Source organism: Delphinus delphis, chromosome 18 (assembly GCF_949987515.2).
Source record: "Delphinus delphis chromosome 18, mDelDel1.2, whole genome shotgun sequence".
In the NCBI taxonomy this organism is placed as follows: Eukaryota; Metazoa; Chordata; class Mammalia; order Artiodactyla; family Delphinidae; genus Delphinus; species Delphinus delphis.
In genome coordinates, this window is record NC_082700.1 from 65,914,515 (window position 1) to 65,935,668 (window position 21,154).

The window sequence follows — 21,154 nt, forward strand, 5'->3', positions numbered from 1 at the left end:
CAGAAGTGCTCGCTGAAAAGCTGTAGATGAACAGCAAGTACAAACTCATATTTTCTTTTCTTTTTAAAAATGTTTCGGTAGCTTTTATTAGACTACACTTTCCACAGACGACAATTATAAACTCTGAAAACTAAAAGAAAATTTTTAATTTAATTTTTTCCAGCTTTGTTGAGATATAGTTGACATATAACATTGTGTAAGTTTAAGATATACAACGTGTTGATTCGATACATTTATATATTGCAAAATGATTACCACTTTAGCATTAGCTAACACCTTCATCACATCACATACCTGCCATTTCTTTTCTATGGTGAGGACATTTAAAATCTACTCTCTCAGCAACTTTCAAGTATATACTACAGTATTATTAACTAGAATCACCATGCTGTACATTAGATCCCCAGAACTTACTCATCTTAAAACTGAAAGTCTGTACTCTTTGACCAACCCGTATTTTTATAAATCTCTGTATACAAACTCTACGGAAATTTGAGACCAAGACCATAGTTTTATTTGAATCACATCTCTAGAATCTGACTATAATGCAACAAAGCAATGAGAGCAGGATCCAGCAAACAATACCCTAAGGGCCACATCCAGCTTGTGTCTGTTTTTATAAATAAAGTTTTATTGGGACACTGCCATGGTCATTCGTTAACGCATTGTCAGTTTCTGTGCTCAACAGCAGAGCTGAGTGGTTGTGACAGAGACCGTATGGTCCACAAATCTTAAAATATTGATTTACTATTTGGCACTTGACAATAACATTTGCGAGCCCTGAGTTAGAGTCAGTTTTAAGAGTAGAATGTGATGTATGATAACATCACCAGCGGGCTTGAGGTGACTGCCCGTTAATATTTACCACTGGACTCAAACTGGGAAAAGGCAGCGAATACATCTGGTTTTCATATCCAGTTCTTAGCTGCATCCTGTTCATAGCACAGGACTTCGGACAGAATGGGGTCCAACAAATGTGTGCAGAGTATATACGCATTCAGGGAGGAAGCTAGACCCAACACCATCATTCTCCAAAGAAACCTCCCCTTAAAGAGACAGGGAACATTTACTTACTGTGGAATTTTATAGTATTTGTCCATAACTGGCTTTGTTTGGGATTTTTTTCTTTATCTGTCTCCCTCGCTTCATTTGAAAAGTCTGATTTGAACTGTGTGAGGAAGAGGAGGAAAGGGGCACTTGGCAATTGTGTACAGAGTGAATTCATTTCTCATCCAGTCTCTGTTCTCCAGGCATGTTTCCTGTATATGAAGAAGACTGACCCCAGAGCTGACCAAAAGTCTATCAACGGTTGTAACCTTCAGGCTGGACTGTGCCCCTGAGCTATTTGCTGGGTCTTTCGCGGATCTTGCTGTAAAAAGGGTGAGACCTCACTGCAAGTCAATTGATCTAGCTTCCAAGTGTGTGTGCTGGGAAAGAAGGTCAAAAGCTTCATTTCAGAGGAAACACTGTCTTCTAAGGCATTCATTCATTCATCTTTCGTGTGTGTGTAAGAGAGAAGGAGAGAGGCAAAAATGTTTGTTTACAACAATAAAACAAACAGTATGTCAAACGGTGATAAGTTCTATGGAGAAGAATGAAACAAGGAAAGGTGATAGAGAGTGCCAGGCTGTGGATGGGCAAACGTCAAGTAGACTATCTTTTGATGTGTTTGAAATATCTATTGATAATCTGAAATTCGATATACCTTTGCCTCATGTGGTGGGTAAATTCCTTTCTTAACATTCAACGTTATAAGAAGCATGACCATTGCACTAGGAAAAGTAGTTGGCTGTCTGATCCCCACTTCAGGGAGGAAAGGGGAAAAAGTCATTTATTGAAGACTCAGCTTTGCTAGGGTTTGAAATTGTTAGCGCTGTTACAGGGGCAATTTATCCAGGCCATGAACTTCTTTATGTGCACCTTTGAACTAACACACTGGGCCAAGTGAAAGTAATACCTTGGTTCACCCAGAAAATCAGGAAACAGAACACAGAAGTTGACTGATGTTGGCTATTTGGAGATAGACCAGCCGCAATGACGGAGACATTTTCTTATCAGGTCCAGAAACCCATGTGAGCCAGGAAACTATCCTTTCACACTCCCTCCGCTCTATTAGGCTTCTTCCAGTGCCAGACAGAAGGACCCAGTGCTTCAGAAGTTCCGATCAGAATGCTCAGATGACCACAATGAAAATACTCCTGTGTGCCTGCCAAGGCCCACCCAGCAGTGCTCAGTTCTGCAAGGAAGCAGGACCCGGGGACAGGCTGTGAGTTTGATGCAGACTCTGAAGACGCTGAAAATCGTCAGAAATGATCTTCTTGAAAACTTACTGGATTTTGCCAATTAGATTGGATTGTTCACAAAACCATTTTGAGGAGCACTGTGCAGAGGCAGGGACACACCATAAACATCTAACCACCAGCTGGCCGGCCCTGGGCTATGAGCGCAGCTGTCGGTGTCAGCTGAAACAAAACCCAAACTTCCATCTCTCAGAGGGTGGGAAGATGCTCTGACCTACTCTCCCATCCAAAAACCCCAGGTGATGTGTTGAATGGGGGTAGAAGTGGGATTGGAGAAGGGCTGCAGAAACCGCCATGGTGTTCCTGGGGGCACTTTTCAGCAGGATGGAGGAGAACTGGTTCTTACAGTCTATAGGGTGCTGGTTGAAGGTTTGGTTCCTACGTCCCTTCCCTGCAGCTGCACGGGCCTCTTGTCCACCTCCTCTGTCAGCCTTGGAGCCGACATGTCTCCACAGTGTGAGGGCAGGAGCATGGGTTTCCCAGGCCTGGGACGCAGTCCAGAAGTTAACACCAGTAAGGTCAGGATTTCCTGCAGCCTCTGCAATCAAGTTTCCTCAGGTCAGCTGGTCGCACACAGCGGCCTCCGGAGCCCTCCAAGTAACATCATGGGCCCCGCTGTTCTCCTACAAGTTGCTGCCCTTTCCCACACTCCAGGCAGGAAAAAATCTTTTAATCCCTAGCTTCGTGCCAGCCCTCATTTCTGCTCATCTTGACTCCAAACTTGAATACCAGTTACCTAAAACTGGTCTCAAGATGTTTTAAAGACGTAGATCAAGAAAGTCACCCCTTCAGTCCACCCACTGAACAGTTGGGATGTGACCTGGTGCCTGTGTTGACCGTTCGGGCTACATTTGCCCTGCTTGGGAGCAGTAATAACTGCAGTCCTCTTCTTGAACTTGTGCCAAGACATACTGTATTTAAGAAGAGTGGAAATTCCCCATGGCATTTGCTTTCTGATGTTTTAAATATTTGCTTATTTTTCCCACAGGAAACTTTATACTTAGTGTACATTCCTAAATCGATTGTTTTTTATTTTTTTTCCTCCCTGCGTTTCCCTCTTTAGCAAATCGTTGGGCAGCTCATCATGGACGTTTCTGCCAATGTGACACCTCACAGCAGCTCGAGACATTCTCCTTTGTGCCGCGTGCTTGGATCCCCGGCAGCCGGTTTTCTTACTTGCTCAGTAAATCTCAGCCGTTGCCTTGTTCAGCACTCCTCTTCCCGTGTAAGAAGCATCTCCGAAAGCCGACCAGACCCCATTATGTTTTCATTTCTCCTAGGCTCAGACTCATGGTTTGCTCCTGAAAACAGTTCCAAGGGCTCCCTGTGGGGCTGGCCATGGGACCCAAGCCCCATCAAACTCTCCAAGTCAGTAACAGTTTGCTTCCTGGTTATATGTAAAGCACCCCGGCAAAAGGAAATAGAGATTCGATAAAGATAAACTAGAAGTGGCTGGTCACAGAGAAAAATTTCCAGTTAGAACACTCTGGGGGATGGACCATTCTACTTTATTTTGAGGGGAGGAAAAGCCCAGTCAAAAAATATAATCAGCTCGGGACTTCCCTGGTGGTCCAGTGGTTAAGACTCCACATACCCAATGCAGGAGGCACGGGTTCAATCCCTGACTGGGGAACTAAGATCCCAGTATATATATAATCAACTAATTTATATCTGGCCTGTCAGCCATCAGAATATGCCAGGGAAACATAGGCTGAAATTCTTGGCTTCACAATGTCGTTAGGGGCAGCCCTGTGAGGCAGAAAGTGGTGCAAAATGTCTGCAGGACGGATAACCAGTACAGAGGGTGGTGTCAGGGAAGCCCTTTGTTTTGGGGAGCCTAAGCCTGGGGGGCGGGGAGGGAGGTGGAGAGACATCCTCCAATCTTGGAGACTCTGTTAACAGACTTGGCTGCAGATCCGGGAGCTTTTGCTGGACCAGGTGGAGACGTTGTGGTCAGCATCTCTTTCCTTCCCAGGCTTGTCTGTTTCTATGTAAGATCAGAGTGGGACTCCGGGTTAGAAGGTGGGAGATTTCAGTGCTCCGGAAGCACTTTTCATGGCCAGATCTAAACTGAGACTCAGCTGAATTCTGTGAGTACCTTTGGAGAATCTGCTCTACATAAGCCACCGCGCTAACCACGGCTGTGTCACTACTACGCAGCTCGGAAGACCCTGACAACCTAGTCTCTAAGCACAGCCACCCCAGGCTCGTGCTGTCCAAAACCTCAACAGCCACCCGTGGTGCACGCTGGACGCTGCAGTTGTGTTGGAGCCTTGGGAGGATTCTCCCCACCTTCAGAGAGCTTGTAGCCTGGGGGATGAAAAGATTGCTACAGAAAACGCTGTGGAAAAGCAAGCTCAGTGGAAAAATGGGGGTAACCAAAAATGAATTCAGAGCGAACTCAAGATATAAGACGCGGGCAAAGGAGGAGGGGCAGAGGGGAGAAGAGGAGGCTGGATTATCTTGTGGGAGCCTCCCATGCCTCGTCTTAAATTGCTAGGTCATCAAGGATTGTGCTTTAGGAGACAACACTGAGAAAAACTGGCCAGGAGACTGGAAGCCAAGTAGAAACACACTTCATACTGTCAAGGTAAAAGATAAGGGGGCCTGAACTTGTACGATAACAGTCAAAAGGAGAAAAGGCACTGAATTGGGAGATGTTTTGAGGCTTATAAAAATTCATTTTGACTCACCGTGAAGTTAAAAGTGAGAAAATTAGTAAGAAACAAAATACTGACGAACCCCAACTTTACTAACAAGAAACAACATAGTTCAAGATTTATATTGAAACTGCCTTTTGTGTAGGTAACAAAATGGTCAACAATCAGTAATTTCATGAAATTCAAATTTACTTTATAATAGGTCCCCCTAAATATCCCACTGTAGGAAAAGTATAACCCCAAACAAAATAACATTAAAAGGAATAAAAATTAACTGTGAATACAAGAGAGCACGAAGTCATTTATTTAGCAGTGGGACAGGTGAGGGCAGGTTTTAAAGAGAAGACCCAGTTCTTAAGGAGATGGCCTGGAAGAGAATTTCCCCATGGCTTTCAGCCTAGGGCAAAATTCCAGAGAAAAGTGGTTTAGGTCAGTGAAAGCCCAATACTTGTTTTGGAATTAAAGAAGGGTATTGTAACTAACTTCAACGTACAATCTCCTATACACCACCCTTTGGGGCTTTTCTTAACAGGAGATTTTTTCCAGAGTTACCAGCAGAGATTAAAAATACCTGCAATGAAACCTTCCCTGAGTCCATTTTCTGCCTGTGCTCCCTTCACCATAATACGTACTGAAGACAGAGTTTAGGAACAAACAGAAAACTTAACACTGCTATGCCAAACGTTAAGCAAACCTTCCATTACATGAGGATGTCATTAGGTCACCTAGTAAATGTTAACGCCTACCCAAGGGTGAACACTGTGAATCTCAGTCAGAATGCTGCAGCTTGTAGAACTTCCATAACTTTCACCTCTAAATTCTGACCCACATCAATGTGCTTCCAAGCCTTTGTTCCCACTGATTCCTTTTCCTCCCCAATTCTTTGCTATTTAAGGAATGCTAACTCATCCTTCAAGCCTTGACCCACCCTAGCCTCACCCGCTCCCTAGGACCCTGAAACATTCAGTTCATGCTTTTATTTCCATTGTATTCAGTTTGCTTGTCTCCCAATCTTAGTTTGGTTTTCACTCCTAGATTCAATCAAGAAATGTAAGCCCAAAACTACATGCTTTTTGTATTGACCAGTAAAACAAAGGAAAATAAATTTCAAGATTGTATGCTGATAATATGCTGCATTTGTGTCAATGAGATAAAGCAAAAAAAAAAAAAAAGCCATTGTGAAAGAGTTTGCAAATAATTTTATTTGTATATAAAATATACATCAGTTATGTATAAAAGAAATACGTTTATAGAGGCATAGAAATATTTGAAGGGAAACCCATCAGTTTCCACTAGGAAATGAAATTGAGGATGATGGAAAGATTAGAGACTTTCACAATATTATTTGATCAATGCTTCACGCCTTGATTTTATTTTAAAAAGAATCCTCTTATTAAAAAACAAAGAGACATAGTTCTCCCACATTGGATCTCAGAAAACTGTGGTTCATTCAAGACCAGCACCAAGGGGCTTCCCTGGTGGCACAGTGGTTAAGAATCCGCCTGCCAGTGCAGGGGACACGGGTTCGAGCCCTGGTCTGGGAAGATCCCACGTGCCGCGGAGCAGCTAAGCCCATGCACCACAACTACTCAACCTGTGCTCTAGAGCTCGTGTGCCACAACTACTGAAGCCCACGTGCCTAGAGCCCGTGCTTCACAACAAGAGAAGCCACCGCAATGAGAAGACTGCTCGCCGCAACCAGAGAAAGCCAGTGCACAGCAACAAAGGCCCAACGCAGCCAAAAAAAAAGTGCTAAAAAAACAAAAAAAAGACCAGCACCAAAGGGGGTAGGTCCCAGGAGCCCACAACACCCAGTCCCCAAATGGAGACATCTTCAAGCATGTTCCTTAGTGCTTCCAGTAGAAAGTGTTTGTCGTACTACACGGTGAGCTCTCCAGGGCCAAACACAGACAAGTTAACTAGCTCAGGAGGCTACAGTCCACAGCCTCAGGTAGCCATAATTTGGAATAAGTGAGGCAGATTTTAAGTCTTGTAGTAACAGAAAGGGATTGCTCCCCAAGAAAACCGTAGGACTGGCAAAGATTTTAAATGCAATATTAGACCTCACTGTACTAAGAATTAAGAGGCAACTTCCCAGAATACGATGTTTCTCACATAAAGCCTTAGATCTGAGCTTACTGCCATCTCCTTGCCTCTCTTGCTTCTTCCAACACCTCCTTTTCCATTTCCTAACTAGCAGTCTTCAACCATCAAATTCTTATTCCATTATTCCATTAAATTTCCTATCCCTTCAAAGTAAAGTTTTAGATTTACCTTTAAATATCCAAAAGTGTCAACAATTGTATTAAGGAGACCCTAGGGTCTCTTTCTGTAGCAACGAACAAGGAATCAGATGAATCAGCATCTGATTCTTCAGCAGGGCCCCCGACCAGACCAACCAGAGCCCATTCAAAGTTGGGAGAGGTATGAAGTGAAGAGAAGGTCGGTCCTTCTAAAACAACAGAACAACGAACATTAATCAGACTCTTTCTATGGACCAGGCGCTGGACGAAGACATCTTCCCTGTAATATCTTGCTTATCTTCACAACAACTCTATGAAGTTATGATAGAAAAAGATTGTTCTGAACTTGGTCTGCCTGATGTAATTTATAGCCTCGTTCTGGAAAGAAATTAGGATTTTACTGATCAAATGTTTAAGCCGTTTTCTGATGAGCTTTAATGAAATTATGACTTACTCAGGGGAATCATCACCCACACCACAGAAGACTAATCAGTCAAGAGTCTAGGGACTGTTCTTAACGACTTATGTTTCTTTTCATAATCAGGCTGACAAGCATAATCTATTTATTGTCTTCTTCTGGAGAATGTCTTTACCAAAAGTGAATCCTCTTTGGCCTATAAGAGGATTTTTTTTCCTCCTTATTCAAGATTTTCAGACAATTTTGACCCATAACCAAATTGCCTGCATTTTTTAACTAAGTAAATACTATTTCCCCATTTAACACCTAGTAAGAGGTCATAGAGCCAGAGCACGAAGGTGATCAGTCTGAAACACAGGCTTTTTACTCCTCACCAAGCAGGCTGGCTTCTCATCTCCTGCTCTCGTACCACACAGTTTGTGACTGTCAATCCCACGTGTCCACGGAAGCCCTGCTCTCAAAGTCTCATCAGTCGGGGTGTCAAGCATGCCCTCCAAAAATCCAAACTCTAATTTTTCAATTTTGATGCTGGTGGTAACATTTCCAGAAGCTGGAAGAGGCAAGGGAAGATCTGCCCCCGGTGACTTCAGAGGAAGCCCTACCAACACCTTGATTTTGGACTTCTGTCCCACAGAACTGTGGGAGAATACGTTTCTATTGTTGGAAGCCACCTAGTTTGTGGCGATATGTTGTGGCAGCCCTAGGAAACTAATACAGCTCCCATACTTAAGTTTTAAATTCCACCACGATCTGTTAGATGAAAAATGCAAATCATACAGGATATAAGCTGCCAGATGTACGGAATGGGCCCTCCAGCCAACACCTTCCAGGAAGCTCCTTATAAGAAAGGCCTAGAACTGTGACTATTGAATTGATCCTCTGCTCTTCCAACACTGATGTGATTTGTAACCACCAGGGGTCTGACTTGTAAGTGGAAGCTCTTCTCTAGACCTTCTGCATCATAATCTCTCTTCTTGCTTTTTTTACACTGAAACAGAGTGTGTGGGGTAATGTCTGTGTTGCCCCCTTTAAGGGGTTTCCATGAAGCTGTCTCGGACAAAGACTGAAACAGGACGGTACGTTATGCCTTGGATCTGAGAAGAAAATATCCAGCGGGTACACAGGAAAGGTTTACTCCTTTTTGGCACTGAAACTTTGCCTTCTGTAGTGAAAGGGAGAACTGGGGTGGAATGTAGAACTGGGCCTTGCAGTAGAACTTTCTGCATTGATAATGTGCGCCATCCAGTATGGGAGCCATGAGCCTACTGTAGTTATGGGGCACTTGAGATGTGGCTAGTGTGACCCATGAAATGAACTTCAAAGTTAATTAATTTAAATTTAATTAATTAGACAGCATAGACCTAGAGTCTGAACAATGTGGTAAGGAGAGACAGGAAGGGGAGAAAACCAAATAGAGGAGTCACCATGAAACAAAACAAAAAATCTATTTAAATCAAACCAAGTAAAATTAATAGAGAACAACAGTTCAGGTAGACTAAATAATGAAATTAACAGATAGTTCTCTCCCTACACTTTCTATGGTCACATTTACCGAATATAAAGCAACTGGCCAACTAAGCTCCACGAATAATAATTTTTAAAGACCATCTAAAATTGTTAGTCAAATTAGCCAAAATAGTTATCTTGTAAACGCAATGGCCACAGTCTTACTGAATTAAAAAAGAAAATTAGATAGAAATATTTTTCTTATATGCAAAATAGTAAACCATTTAATGAGGAGAGGCTATAAGATAAAAATTCAGTAGGAGAAAGAAGTTAAAAGCTCCAGGGATGCCCAAAAGGGTCATTAGCTTTCTAATAGCAACAGGAAAAAAAGGACAAGAAAGAATAGAGGAAAGAAGAAGGGAGAGGTTGGAAAGGAGAGAAGGAGGAAAGAAGCAAAACATATAAACCTTAATCCATAAATTCAAATCTGTTGGCACTTGGCAGAAGCATTTGTGAGGTCCCTAAAAGTTGAAGCATTGTTATTACTTTTGAAAAGAAAATCCCAAGATAGATGGCATGAGGAAATGTCACACATGGGGATAGATGAACAAAAAGATGCCAGTTCCTACAGACCAGGTAGAACCCGGAAATCACTATAGCCTGACACACTCTATAACTGGATTTAAGATCCAGCTGAGAAACCCACAGCAGCATCCAGGGAATTTCTAATGTCTCCTGAGCTCACCATCAAAACCAGGAGTTCTGCTTCTTACGATAATTTGGACCAAAAAACACGTTGAGTCCAGGCAAATCTGTTCGATCAACATTGCTAAAAACAATACTGTGACATCCACTTGTTGGAGGAAGTTTGTCTGTTACTTGTGTCTAAAGCAGAGAGTAAATGGGATCAGTGTGATCTCTCCGTTGTGGGGATGGTGAAAAATCCCTCATATCTTGGAAAATGAAAATCCAAAGATTGATGTAATCTTATTACAGATTTAGTCCTTCTTATGGACTGAGTAATTATTTAAGACTCTGTCAAATTTCACTGCATTTTTTAAAAGCTTGGAATCCATGACATGGGCGATCAACTAATCAAGGCTGCACACTTGGCAGGTTTTATTTTCAGAGCTCTGCTAATTCAGAAAATGTATCCTGTGTCACTAAGTGTCTAGAGTTGGGAGTGCTGTGGATACTTACTAAATGACTGCTGAATAAAATAATAAACCCCACTTATTCAGAGACAGGTCTTGCAGGTATTAGAAACACATGTCAATCAGAAAGCATAACCTATTGACAGATTCATCAGTAATCTCCCCAGAACCTTCCTTTGGTGCTGCTGGCTTCCCTAGCAATGGCTGTTACTGTGAAGAGGGGCCTTCACTCTGCCTTAGCCCCATCCATTGGCCATTCTGGTGGGTTTCTGAAACTTCCCACAGCAGCAGCTATCATGTCCCCTTTATTGTATTATCTTCTTATTGGTCTTGTGGATTTGAAGAAACAATGATGGATTAGACATCCAGTTTGACTAGTTTCCATTTAAAACAACTAAATACAGTGGATAAAATGAAAATAAAGAAACAAATAAAAATTAACTACATTCACAAGCTGGCAAAATGTAAAGAATTCTGATTAAAAACTAAGTAAAGACAGGCAGCCAAGAACAAAAGCAGAGACAGTTTTTACATTGAGCATATTTGCCATGAACTTGAGCCTTGGTGTTCAAGGTCTTGCAGGGTTTGGAAAAGAGGCGGCAAGGACCGGGACCCATCCAAGCGTGACTTAATGGAAAACCCCTCCGTAAACCCTGGACATCAAAGGCTATCCTCTAAAGGCATACCCTAGAAGTAAGCTGACTCTCTGCCCCTCTCCCCAGGGGCAGTAAGGACAAATACTGGCTGGAGCCTTGTCACTGAGTAGAAGGGGAAAGTCTCCCTAAAATTAGCGGCCACATGCCAGTCTTCACACAGTTTCCAATCCCAATTCATACAACCTATGTTGCCCAAGAACCACCGTCAAAAATGTAGTTTAAAGTGATCCCATAATGCAGTTGTACCAGTTGCCTGGCAGAACCAAATATAGTTCTTTTCTCGAAGAACTACCTACATCCCAGAGACAGAAGGTAAAATTTGGCCAAAAAAAGAATACTGAATTAGAAAATAGAGCTGAATAAATTACACAGAATGAAGCATAGAGAGATAAGGAGATGGGAAATAGGAAAGAGTTTTTAAGAATCATGGATGGTAGGATGAAAAAAATTAACACAGGTCCAATGTGAGTACCAGAAGGAAAAAGAATCAGAAACAATATTTGACGAGAGAAGAGTTGAGAAGGTTTGAGAACATCCATCTAGAGATTCAAAAAATCAACATAAAGCAGGATAAATATAAAGAAATCCATTCCTAGCCACAGCAACATGAAAACTGAATAACCATGAGAAGATGCTAAAAACTTCCTTAGAGAGAAGACTTAGCCTTCCAAGGAGTGAGGCTTCATTTGACAGCTCACTTCTCAACAGCAACAATGGAAACCTGGAAACAACAGGTAACGTACTGAGAGAAAATAAAGGCCAAATTTGAACAGCTCGCCTCAGCAACAGCAGCTCTCGAGAGTGAGGGCAAAATCTGAGAGTTTGCCACATTTAGATATCCAGTAAGGGAAATTCTAGGGGATATTTTTTGGGCAGAACAAAATGATCCCAGATGGAACGTCTGAGGTATAAGGATTAAAGAACAAAGGACATGGCAAACATGGGTAAACCAGAGCTAATACTGACTGAGAAAACATAATTAAAATATCTTGTGAAGTTAGAAAAACATGGTAGAACTAAAATACAGGGCAATGACATATAAGTTGGAAGTAAATAATAGTCTAAATTTCTTCTTTTTGGTGAAAGTATAAAAATATTGATTTACTTTAGACTACAGTGTATGTAACTTCTAAAATAGAAGAGGAAAAAAACAGAATGAGAAAAAAATAATCAGTCTAAAAGAAGGTGAGAAAAGGAAGCAACGAAACAGAATAGAGACAAGTGCGCGCGCGCACACACACACACACACACACACACACACACACACACACACACAAAACAAACTGGCAAAAATAAGCCTAATTTATAAACCCAGTAGTTATAACAAATGTAAATGGACCTAATTATTTAGTTACGAAGCAACAGATGATCAGGTTGGGTTTACAAAATGTAATTGTATGCTTTTTACAGAGGTACACTGAAATACTTAAGTGATTCAGATTGAATACAAACAGATGGAAAAAGATACATCAGATAAACATTAACTGAAAGAAAGCTAGTGTAGTTATATTAATATCAGTCAAACTAGACCCGATTTAGGCAACGATTAGCATGTTGACAATGTGTGCTTCCTTTTTCTTACAGTGAAAGGTCAGTAGAAAGCGTCACATCCTCAACATGTTGTACTAAATATTTTTTTCTTCACTCTTTGACAACTCCAGGCAGCGTTTCTTCTTCAGAAAATGTTAACATCTCTCACTCAGAAATTGCCTTAAATTTTTGTTTTGGGGACTTCCCTGGTGGCGCAGTGGATAAGACTCCGTGCTCCTGATGCAGGGGGCCTGGGTTCAATCCCTGGTGAGGGAACTAGATCCCACATGCATGCTGCAACTACATGCCACAACTAAGGAGCCCAGAAGATGCAACTAAGGAGCCCAGCTGCCGCAATTAAGACGTGGTGCAACTAAATAAATAAATAAAAATTTTTTAAATAAACAAATTTTTGGTTTTTTCTCTTTTAAAATTTTTATCATTTACACCAGACAAAAGTCTTCTATGCTGGAAACAAGTCCTTCTGCCCTCCTCCTTACACCTCTGTCATCACTTGGTCTTGTGGCATCTCAGTATCATCTCTTTATTTTATTTCCATGCATGATTTATTTTATAAACCCATGCCTTTTTTAGTCTCTACAACTTTCATTTAGGTTCCATGGGTTTCTCCCTAAATCAAATCCCCACTGTTTAGATGCATGGAGTTCACCTGTGGTCCAGCATGCCTCATTAGGGTGCCATGCATTGTCAGGTGAAATCAATTAACTTTTGAGTCACTCCAAATAGTTTCATGGTATTTTAAGTAACAACCCTGGCTTCAGTTAAGGCTTTAATTTTTTTAGTACACACCATTCACCTGAAATCCTGGTTACCTGCAGCTAGCTGAGCTTCACCTTGCATTTCACATGAAGTCCATCTCATTTTTTCTGTTGCAGCTTGGACTAACCTATTTGAGCTTCTCACTCCATTTGGTTTACTCTGATTCCTCAGAAGTCAAGCATATTCAATTGTCTGATGAGATAACATGTTCCTCTATCTCATTTTTATACCCTATATGTCTTGCAGTTGATGATCCCATTCTAAGCTGCTCCCAACAGTATATTATGCACATGGCTGACTGCCCTATTTCTTCTGTCATTATCCCCATCCAAGCTTATTAAGTACTCAGTGACTATAACAGCATGGTGTTTATGAATCAGAGAATCTTGGTTTTCAGTCACCATCCGTTGCCTGGCTCTGAGTCAAGGGTCAGGAAATAATGAGATCAACCATGCAAACAACTGAACCTATGAGAGAGCCCATCTCTTTCTCCTGGTGTCCCTAAACTCTGCAGAAAGAGCATGAGTTTTCTCATCAAAGGCTTTGGATCAATGTTTGCATTCTGTTATAGACCAGCTAAATGAGCTAGGGAAAATCATTTAACTTCTCTGAGCCTCAATTTTTCTCTTTTATAATATGGCTATTGTTGTTACCATATCAACTGTTGTACAGATTAAATGTGACGGTGCATGGAAAGCTTTTTGCAAACTGTAATCTGATTAATTAAATGCAATCTGATTACTTAAGTAATCCCAATTCTCCTTAAAATTGAAAATATCGCCAAATGAAGACCCATCATTTAGGGCTTCTAGGGGGCCAATCCTGACTCCGAATCTGATGATTAGTGATTCGATTTGGACCCTGGCAGCCTCCTGGTTTCTGGATCCAGTAGGAGAACTGGGGCAAACTGTTTACACGTCTGTCTTTTGTTTGTACTACTATTCAACCTTCTGTCTAGTTCTTTCAGATACTTTAGTAGAAGCTTTTACATTTAAAATTATATATGTATTTTTTATTCATAAATCAAATAAGGTGCACTGTAAGAAATGTCCTGGAAATAAGGGCATTTTAAGTTGCTTTTTCCTATTGATTTTGTGCAAATCATTTAACCCCTACGGACGCCAGTATTTATTGTCCTCATCTCGAGTTTCCACACTCTCTTAGGAGGATATTATGTTCAACCTTTTATCTTAAATTACTTTTTTATTGGAGTATGGTTGCTTTACAATGTTGTGTTACCACTTAGGAGGATATTATGAAGGTTACGTTAAGCCCAACATATAGTTGGCATTTACCTCTTATTACCATCATTTTACATCAGGGATTGTCCTAGTTATCTCAGGCCACCATAAAAAATACCATCGACTGGATAGCATAAACAACAGAAATTTATTTTCTCACAGTTTTGGAGGCTTGGGAGTCTGAGATCAAGGTGCCAATTGATTCAGTTCCTGGTGAGAGCTCTCTCCTTGGGTTGCAGGTGCCTGACTTCTCGCTATGTCTTCACATGGCCTTTTGTTAGTTCAAGTGCTCTTCTAAGGCTACTAATTCCATCATGAGGGACCACCTTCATGACCTACCCTTACCCTAATTGCCTCCCAAAGGTCCATCTCCATACACCATCACATTGGGGGGTAGGGCTCCAACATACGAATTTGGGAGGGGGATACATTCAGTCCCTAATGGATACAACTACTTTTGTTACTGTCACATTTATCATGTAATGTATATATGTTCTTTCTTTGTCTGTGATTATTGGACTGAGATCAACCTAGTTATGGTAACAACCCTGCCCCTTCTACTGAGAAGAATCCATTTTCAGTATAAGGGTAGGTCTGGGGAGTTTTGGTAACACATACACTAAGCAGAATGTAATTTCAATAATTGACACTTAGAAATATGAGCGGATCGTGATGACCAATCAGTTGAATCTAGGACCCTTTCAGGTGAGTTCTGTGCCTCTGGAGTCTTTAAAAGACTTGGTCAGGACTTCCCTGGTGGTGCAGTGGTTAAGAATACGCCTGCCAATGCAGGGGACAAGGGTTTCAGCCCTGGTCCGGGAAGCTCCCACATGCTGCGGGGCAACTAAGCCCATGCGCCACAACTACTGAGCCTGCACTCTAGAGCCCACGAGCCACAACTACTGAGCCCACGTGCCACAACTACTGAAGCCCGCGTGCCTAGAGCCCATGCTCTGCAACAAGAGAAGCTGTCACAACGAGAAGCCCACGGACTGCAACGAAGAGTAGCCCCCTCTACGAGGAAGAGTAGCCCCCGCTCGCCACAACTAGAGAAAGCCCATGAGTAGCAACGAAGACCCAACGCAGCCAAAAAAAAAAAGACTTGGTCAATTAGCTTTCTATGCCTCTAGCCTAAGGCCTATTCAGATAAGTGAATCTTTGCACATTTGCTTAGTTCAGATGTTCTAAAATGCCTGGAAATATTTGAGAAGTCAGGCTGATCCACCAAAAAGTATATAAATATCGGCTTCTAGAGGGGCAGCCACTGCATCTCTGATTGCTTGTCATGGCAGACACCTGAAACAGAATAAATACAAGCACACAGCAGGATCAGAACCCCCATCAGGCCAAATCAAGGGGAATAAAAATAAAACAAGAAACTGAAGCCAGGGTTCCACAAAGTCATGCTCTCAAATTGATCAGAGAGAGTAGGAAGCATCCTTGTTCTCTCACAAGATCACAAGAGCAACTCCAATGATCTCCAGGTATGACATAAAATATTTTCTAAAAAGGCATAAATGGCCTTATTAACTTCTGCTTTTTTGGCTGGAATATATCTTTTTTTTCTTTTAACTTTTTGGTTCAATGTTTCTAGCCCCCTGATATTTATATACTCTGCAATATTTCCTCAGTAATTCAATCCGTAAGTATCTCAAGGCACTTGGAAAGATCACAACCAAGCAATGGGCCAAGATTGATTTGTTTCCATAACAGTATCGGGCTGGAGTTCTCAGTGGGAGAGTTGATCCAAAACAAATGAGCAGGCATTGTGAGAAGCAGAACCTCTTCTCGCGTTTTTGAGAATTTTCGTTGTGAGCTCGTCTGTGGCAAGACCCTATGTGTGCAAATTTCATGAGGCCTTAATTAATGGCTCATTTTTCTAGAGAGAACTTGCATCTACTTTTACCATGTGCTTGACAACGCTCTTCCCAGTTTGACCAATTTAAAGTTTGGTCATGAATGTACGAGTAATTAATATTGTTATGTGTTTATGAGTAATTTCTAATAAATTGCTTTATAATCAAAGAATATGGCCAATAAAAATCTTTCGGAATTTCTTAAGGTTTTCTTTGTAGTCAAGTAAATGGTTTATTTCCACAACTGTCTGGTGGATATAGTGAAGAGTAGGGCACAGAATTACCTACAGACCTATTTTTAGATAGGTTTGTTGATGGCATTATTTGAGACATCTATACCCTTACTTACTGTTCACCTAATTTCTGAAAAAGTATACTACAGTCTCTGCTATGATTTTGGATTTTATAATGTCACTTTGCAACTCTAGTTCTTGTTTTACCTTATATGTTTTACTGCTATGCCATTTAGAGACATAAAAATTTATTAATATTATCTCTTCCTTGTGGGTTACATCTTTTATTACTCTCCCATATCATGCCTCAGATTTTTATCTATCCGGTATTATATTAATATAGCTGCCTTTTCTTTACTTTTCTTTTGTTTTCTATTTTGTTAAAATATCTTTGTCCCATTATTTTCCACCTTTCTTTATTATTTTACTTTAGTTGAATTTATTTTAAACAGCCTACAGGTAGAATTTATAAGTATTCTGAACTTGCTTGTTTTTTACTAAAATAAAGTACTCCTTCACTTTCTTTGTGATATTTATTTTGTTTTACTTTTACGTTTTACCTTCTGTTTATAATCAATTTTTGTTGTTGCTTCCTCTCGATACTTTTTTTAATTTGCTGCATTGAAAAAATTTTTAATTTTTATTTGCACCTTAACCCTGAAAATATTAGGAGGTTTTTCTCTGTGTCTGTCAGCTACTAGTTCGCTCCCTAATTTTTAAAGTCACGAAGTCATAGATATGTAGTAATAAATTTAAATTAAGAAATATTAGAGGCTTCCAGGAAGATGGCAGAAGAGTACGACGCGGAGATCAGCTTCCTCCCCACAGATACACCAGAAATACATCTACACGTGGAACAACTCCTACAGAACACCTACTGAACGCTGGCAGAAGACCTCAGACCTCCCAAAAGGCAAGAAACCCGCCACGTACCTGGGTGGGGCAAAAGAAAAAAATAAACAGAGACAAAAGCATAGGGACGGCCCTGCACCAGTGGGAGGGAGCTGTGAAGGAGGAAAGATTTCCACACACTAGGAAGCCCCTTCGCGGGTGGAGACTGCGAGTGGCAAAGGGGAAAAGCTTCGGAGCCGCGGAGGAGAGCACAGCAACAGGGGTGCGGAAGGCAAAGCGGTGAGATTCCCACACAGAGGATCGGTGCCGACCGGAACTCACCAGCCCGAGAGGCTTGTCTGCTACCCCGCCGGGGCGGGCGGGGCTGGGAGCTGAGGCTCGGGCTTCGGTCGGAGCGCAGGGAGAGGACTGGGGTTGGCGGCGTGAACACAGCCTGCAGGGGGTTAGTGTGCCACGGCTAGCCGGGAGGGAGTCCGGGAAAAAGTCTGGACCTGTCGAAGAGGCAAGAGACTTTTTCTTACCTCTTTGTTTCCTGGTGCGCGAGGAGAGGGGATTGAGAGCGTGGCGTAAAGGAGCTCCAGGGACGGGCGCGAGCCGCGGCTAAAAGCGCGGACCCCAGAGACGGGGATGAGACGCTAAGGCTGCTGCTGCCGCCACCAAGAAGCCTGTGTGCGAGCACAGGTCACTCTCCACACACCCCTTCCGGGGAGCCTGTGCAGCCCGCCACTGCCAGGGTCCCGGGATCCAGGAACAACTTCCCCAGGAGAACGCATGGCGTGCCTCAGGCTGGTGCAACATCACGCCGGCGCAACGTCACGCCGGCGCTACGTCACGCCGGCCTCTGCCGCCGCAGGCCCGCCCCGCCCTCCGTGCCCCTCCCTCCCCCCCCCCCCACCCCGGCCTGAGTGAGCTACAGCCCCCGACTCAGCGGCTCTTTTAACCCTGTCCTGTCTGAGAGAAGAACACACGCCTTCAGGTGACCTACACGCAGAGGCGGGGCCAAATCCAAAGCTGAGCCCCTGGGAGCTGTGCGAACAAAGAGGAGAAAGGGAAATCTCTCCCAGCAGCCTCAGAAGCAGCGGATTAAAGCTCCACAATCAACTTGATGTACCTGCATCTGTGGAATACCTGAACAGACAAAGAATCATCCCAAATTAAGGAGGTGGACTTGAGAGTAAGATTTATGATTTTTTCCCCTTTTCCTCTTTTTGTGAGTGTGTATGTGTATGCTTCTGTGTGAGATTTTATCTGTATGGCTTTGCTTCCACCATTTGTCCTAGGGGTCTATCTGCCTAGTTTTGTTTTTTTTTTTTTTAATTTTTTTTCTTTTTTTTTCGCTTAATAATTATTCTTTATTTTAATAACTTTATTATATTTTATCTTACTTTATTTTATTTTACTTTATCTCCTTTCTTTTTTTCCTTCCTTACCTCCTTCCTTCCTTCCTCCCTCCCTCCCTTCTTTCTTCCTCTCTTTCTACTTCTACTAATTCTTTCCTTCTACTTTTTCTCCCTTTTATTCTGAGCCGTGTGGATGAAAGGCTCTTGGTGCAGCAGCCAGGAGTCAGTGCTGTGCCTCTGAGGTGGGAGAGCCAACTTCAGGACACTGGCCCACAAGAGACCTCCCAGCTCCACATAATATCAAATGGCGAAAATCTCCCAGAGATCTCCATCTCAACACCAGCACCCAGCTTCACTCAACGACCAGCAAGCTACAGTGCTGGACATCCTATGCCAAAAAACTAGCAAGACAGGAACACAACCCCACCCATTAGCAGAGAGGCTGCCTAAAATCATAACAAGTCCACAGACACCCCAAAACACACCACCAGACGTGGACCTGCCCACCAGAAAGACAAGATCCAGCCTCATCCACCAAAACACAAGCACTAGTCCCCTCCACCAGGAAGCCTACACAACCCACTGAACCAACCTTAGCCACTGGGAACAGACACCAAAAACAACGGGAACTACAAACCTGCAGCCTGCAAAAAGGAGACCCCAAACACAGTAAGATAAGCAAAATGAGAAGACAGAAAAACACACAGCAGATGAAGGAGCAAGATAAAAACCCACCAGACCTAACAAATGAAGAGGAAATAGGCAGTCTACCTGAAAAGAATTCAGAATAATCATAGTAAAGATGATCCAAAATCTTGGAAATAGAATAGACAAAATGCAAGAAACATTTAACAAGGACCTAGAAGAACTAAAGATGAAACAAACAATAATGAACAACACAACAAATGAAATCAAAAATACTCTAGATGGGATCAATAGCAGAATAACTGAGGCAGAAGAACGGATAAGTGACCTGGAAGATAAAATAGTGGAAATAACTACTGCAGAGCAGAATAAAGAAAAAGGAATGAAAAGAACTGAGGACAGTCTCAGAGACCTCTGGGACAACATCAAATGCACCAACATTCGAATTATAGGGGTTCCAGAAGAAGAAGAGAAAAAGAAAGGGACTGAGAAAATATTTGAAGAGATTATAGTTGAAAACTTCCCTAATATGGGAAAGGAAATAGTTAATCAAGTCCAGGAAGCACAGAGAGTCCCATACAGGATAAATCCAAGGAGAAATACACCAAGACACATATTAATCAAACTGTCAAAAATTAAATACAAAGAAAACATATTAAAAGCAGCAAGGGAAAAATAACACACAAGGGAATCCCCATAAGGTTAACAGCTGATCTTTCAGCAGAAACTCTGCAAGCCAGAAGGGACTGGCAGGACATATTTAAAGTGATGAAGGAGAAAAACCTGCAACCAAGATTACTCTACCCAGCAAGGATCTCATTCAGATTTGATGGAGAAATTAAAACCTTTACAGACAAGCAAAAGCTGAGAGAGTTCAGCACCACCAAACCAGCTCTACGACAACTGCTAAAGGAACTTCTCTAGGCAAGAAACACAAGAGAAGGAAAAGACCTGCAATAACGAACCCAAAACAATTAAGAACATGGTAATAGGAACATACATATCGTTAATTACCTTAAATGTAAATGGACTAAATGCTCCCACCAAAAGGCACAGATTGGCTGAATGAATACAAAAACAAGACCCATATATTTGCTGTCTACGAGAGACCCACTTCAGACCCAGAGAAAAATACAGACTGAAAGTGAGGGGATGGAAAAAGATATTTCATGCAAATGGAAACCAAAAGAAAGCTGGAGTAGCAATTCTCCTATCAGACAAAATAGACTTTAAAATAAAGACTATTAGAAGAGACAAAGAAGGCACTACACAATGATCAAGGGATCGATCCAGGAAGAAGATATGACAATTGTAAATATTTATGCACCCAACATAGGAGCACCTCAATACGTAAGGCAAATACTAACACCCATAAAAGGGGAAATCAACAGTAACACATTCATAGTAGGGGACTTTAACACCCCACTTTCACCAAAGGACAGATCATCCAAAATGAAAATAAATGAGACACAAGCTTTAAATGATACATTAAACAAGATGGACTTAATTGATATTTATAGGACATTCCAACCAAAAACAACAGAATACACATTTTTCTCAAGTGCTCATGGAACATTCTCCAGGATAGATCATATCTTGGGTCACAAATCAAGCCTTGGTAAATTTAAGAAAATTGAAATTGTATCAAGTATGTTTTCTGACCACAACGCTATGAGACTAGATATCAATTATAGGAAAAGATCTGTAAAAAATACAAACACATGGAGGCTAAACAATACACTACTTAATAACAAAGTGATCACTGAAGAAATCAAAGAGGGAATAAAAAAATACCTAGAA